This window comes from Ambystoma mexicanum, chromosome 1p (genome assembly GCF_040938575.1).
Source record: "Ambystoma mexicanum isolate Mex_15411 chromosome 1p, UKY_AmexF1_1, whole genome shotgun sequence".
NCBI lineage: Eukaryota > Metazoa > Chordata > Amphibia > Caudata > Ambystomatidae > Ambystoma > Ambystoma mexicanum.
The window spans coordinates 174,099,350-174,104,208 of NC_090921.1; positions in this window are offsets into that span (position 1 = coordinate 174,099,350).

A 4,859-nucleotide genomic window follows, 5' to 3' on the forward strand; every position below is an offset into this window, starting at 1 on the left:
AGCATGGGTCTGGAATGGATTCACATGCGAACCCTCTCTGCGGCTCTTCTTGGGCATACTGCCACTTTACGTGCTTACCAAATCTGAAGATGGCTGCCAGAGCAGGGTCTTAGGGAGAGGTCTGTTATTGAATGGGGGAAGTATGACCAGAGGACAATGATTGGTTTAGAGGAGAAATACAGTTTGTAAGTGGTAGTGAAACTGTTTTTTTCTTTTACATTTAGTAAATGCTTTCTTCTTTACTGTGGCGGCAGGCGAGGAAATTTATGGGATAACATTTTTGTTCAGTTTTCCAAACTCACTATGTTGGGCTGTGTACGTGCGTCTCCGCAAATGACACCCAGATTGTCCAGGATTGAGCTGTATATAGCTGGCATAGTTGCTTGCACAATAATACTCGCCCATTTAACATCATCCATAGTGGCCATTGTTTGTAATTTGGGCCTCGCTTGTTGCCTACACACAGAGACACTGATAGTGAAAGGGTTGTGATCACTTTCAGGTCTCTCCCATACCTCAGGGTCGCTCACCCTTGCACACTCTTTACCTGTAATACAGACAGTCAGTGTGGGAGGTCCCATTGCAGCCCTTGAGAGTAATATTGGCCAGCTAATCTTTTGAAAGCCGACCATTACATGCCCTTAGGTTTAAGCTGTAAAGTGTACAGACTGTATCAATTGCCAACCGATAGGCTGTTTTTGTGGTGCAGGATACATCCCAGGCCATGTCCCCTTGGCTGAATCCCCACTTAATGCATTGGAAATCAACTCCTCCTGTTGGGAGTAGATTTGCATAATTTTAGTTACTGAGTTCCCCTCGCCAACCCCATTACCTTTCACTGGGAGGACATCCACCCCCCCGCCCCCTTCTTGTCCTGGTTTATGGCCACTAACTTTAGGTCATCTATTTTGAAAACCCTTGCTGCTGCAACTTGGGCTTTGCAGGTCACAAGGAGCTATTGAGATCCTGCTGTTACAACACAGTTTGACTGTCAAAAGTAAACATGTGTAATGAAGATTCTTAGAGAAAATGTTGACTAAAGTTAGAACTTTGTGGAGAACTCCCACATGCAGTAAAGAATCGGACGATGGCCTCCAGGGGTGGAGTTCAGGCAGGCACTACCTAATGGCTGAAGGGTAAATGACATAAAACAACACTAAGAGAACACTAAAGTGAATGCAGTTTCTTATATTTCTTTGTAACCTCGGTTTTTTGTACAGAGAATTCCCAGCCTGATGATGTAGAATATTCAGCAGCATGTGAAACTATGTAACCAAGCCTGCCAGGTTACTCAACAAGAGCCCTTACTCAAGAGCTCACACCTACAACAACATTACCACATACAACACACACGCCTTGAAAAAGACCCATGTCAGGTCGAAACACGTGTCGGCTTTAAGTGTGTAATAAATCTGTTATACCCCAGAATCAAGTGACAAGACTCCTCATTTATTGCTTGTCAAGTCACAACCAATATTCCAGCACCCAGGTAAAACCCTGTTCTAACTCACACAGACGGAAGAGCACCGTCTCCCAAGAACCTCTCACAGGCTGCAGGACCCACTCCCGACCATCACAGTGATCTGTATATTCTAGTGCTCTACCCCTATTTCCATGCATACCTGGATGTCTACTTTTTACACTCACTCACTCACATTGTGCCTGGGGAAGGGGGAGAATTTTCACCAGTTCACTCGCAACCCAGAACCAAATACCTCAATCACCTCAGACATCGGAATTACTCTCAGGGTCCTTCACATATAAAAGAACATTGTCCGCATAAAGTGAAATCAGCTCCCTGATCACACCCAGAGCCAACACCTGATACCTGTGTAAGGATCTCAGCTGGACTGCAAGAGGCACCATAGCAATTGCAAACAGGAGGGGGGGGGATAGCGGACACCTGTGTCGCATCCCCCTCCCTAAATCAAAGGATGCAGAGCCCATACCGAAGAGGGCAATTCACAGGGTCACCCCGGAATACAAACCCTGACACATTGCAAAAAATAGGGCAGAGATCCAACTTTCTCCAGAACCACAAATAAGCAATCCCACGCAACCGAGTCAAATGCTTTATCCATATCAAGAAGAGCTCCAACCGCCTGCACGGATGGATCGACCTGGGCCAACACAGCAAGCAGTCTGGGCAAACTGAGTGCTGTACAGCAGCCCGGGATAAACCCAGATTGATCCAAATGCACCACAGAAGAATGAAAAGGGAGTAGCCTATCCGCCAACATTTTAGAAAAACGTTTTAATCAGGGAGAGCGGCCTATAAGAAGCACACTCCAACAGGTCGTAACCCGAATTCAAGATAACACACCCTCATGCATGGTTGGGGGCAATTCCTGCCATACTTGAACCTGGTAATCTGCTACCAGGGGACCAAATGTCACATAGAACTCAGATGTAATACCGTCTGAATCCAGGGCTTTACTCGTTGGTAACCTTTTAATTGCATTCAGGACCTCATCAACAGTAAGAGCTCCTAACAGGTCCCGGGCCCTCTCTTCAAGACCTGCCAACCGAGCTTCCCCAACGAAAGAGAGCATAATGACTGGGCCAGCCCGCCTGTGGGCTACATATTGATGGTCATAGAATTCCCTGAATTCATCAAGGAGAGCCTCCGACACCAGCAAACCCCCCCCCCCCACCTAAGTACCAGCACATCCGTCTGGCCCCCTTCACCTCTCATCAGTCTATTCAAGTGTCTCCCAGGCCAACTTCCTCTACGTATCGCAGAGCCAAGTGCAGAGTCACCAGAAATCGCACCTCCTTCTCTACCTCCTCTTGAAAACAGTCAAGCGTTTCCCTCGCTGTGCCCAAGCCCTCGTTAGGTGACCTGTCCGGGCCCCCAGACTGTAGAACTGTCATCTCTTCTTCAAGTCTAGTCAAGCTCCGCCAGATAGATTTCAGGACTTCACTCTCTAGAGAGATACAACGCCCCCACAGGACCACCTTAAAGGTTTCGCAAAGAGAACCAACCGAGGCCACCGACCCAACATTGGTAGCAAAAAAGGAAGTAATAACATCATAAGCCTCACACCGGTACATAATATCTCGCAGGGCTTGACCCTTGAAACACCTATGCGGCCTACTGACCACCACATCCGACAACTGAAAATACCACTGAATTGGGGAGTGATCTGACAACATTATTGGCAGCATCATGCAGGCGCTCAAGCAATGAACCCAATCCTTTCCCACCATAATATAACCAATGCGCAACCTTATATGTGTAACGCTCACCTGATTCCCACGGAGGCGCTGATCTTGGCAGGAAGGTGTCTGTGACTCGAAAGGTGATGTGCAGAACCCGATGGGCTTCTGGGGTCTAACCTCTTCGCACTGTGTGTCGAACTCGTAGGGTGAGGTTTCTGCAGGTGAAAGAATATGGGGGTTAATGGTCTGGGTTGTTCAATGTCCCTCTTCCTCTCTCTCCCTCTCCGTAGAGCCCCCAGGTCAACGTGCTCACCTTAGATAGGTGAATGCTGGGCTCTCCATCTGCGTCTGGTGCAGGGCGCTGTTGCCAGTTCCTTCACTGGTGAACATAGGCCTCTTGGACTCAGAAGACCGTTACCGTCGTTAACTGCACGAGCGGTGAGTTTCCAGACACCTTTTTAGTCTTTATAGTTTTTAGGTGCAAGGTACGTTAACATTGAACAGGACTTCGTATAATGCTTTTCTCCCTTTTGTCTTGCAGGACTCTTGAGGAAGATGGAGTGAAGCGCCTGGAAATGCGTGAGTAAATGCAAGCGCTCTAACTGTCTTTTCCTTGCAGCGTAGTTCGTGCTGAAGAGCAGGCGTTCTATTGCGAAGAGCGCGATGGGCGTAAGTAAATACCTGTTTAATGTCTCTTCTTTTGTCTTTCAGAAGTTGGTGTGCAGCGCCGGAGTCCGCGGAATGTCCGTAAGTAGATACAATGCTTTTATCTCCGCAGGCGGCGATGCAGTGTGAAGAAATCCAGAATTCACGGAGTGCCGGTAAGTAGTGACAATGCTTCTGTCTTCGCAGGCGGAGGTGCAGCGTGCCGAAAATGACCGCAGCCGATGGATCAGGTGAGTAGCACTGCGAGATAAGGCTGCCTTGCTAACCTGCTGTTTCTTGTCTCTGCAGGTGCTGCTGTCGACTGGATGCAGGAACGGCGAGTATGCTTCTTGCAGCTTCAGGATGCAGGAATGGTGAGTATGACTCTTGCAGATTCGGGATCGTAAGAAGAAAGGCTGGAACAGACTCGGTGAGCGTTCTGCTGCAGATGCAGAATAACGCGAAGCACGTTTCGTCTATCGGGTGTGGTTTAAATAGCCTTGGAGTGATGAGGCGTCTTCCTCCACGGCCCCGCCTAGGTAAGAAAAGAGTTCCAGTTCCAGAAGCTTTCCAGTGCTGAATCCAGGGAGTGGAGCTTGCCCCACCCAGGTAAGAAAGTAGTCCCTGTTCACAGAGGACTTCTAAGAGGCTGGTAAGTAAGCAGCATGGTCTGCTGCAGGTAAGTCCACCCAAGCATCTGCACACATATTATGAGCCCGCCGTTTCCAGTGCCGGGACCGATGATTCTGATGAGCCTGGTGCCACCGGCGCCAGGACATGGTCCAAAAGGTCCCCGTGGGGACTGGCTGGTGCCTAGGATTAGGGGCCTGCTTCCAAGGACGTTGGGCTGGTCCTGGCTCCTTGGAAGCAGTGATCATGACAATATGTCGATGGAAGAGTAAAAAGACAATTCCCTATCCCCAGGGTGTAAGGTCAGCTACAGATCGAGCAGACCAAAATCCTCCATCCCACCACATATTGCTCTAGCAGCCAGTGACAGTGCCCCCCAGGAGCCGACCTGTCTAATTCTGTATGTCGTATTGACATCCTCA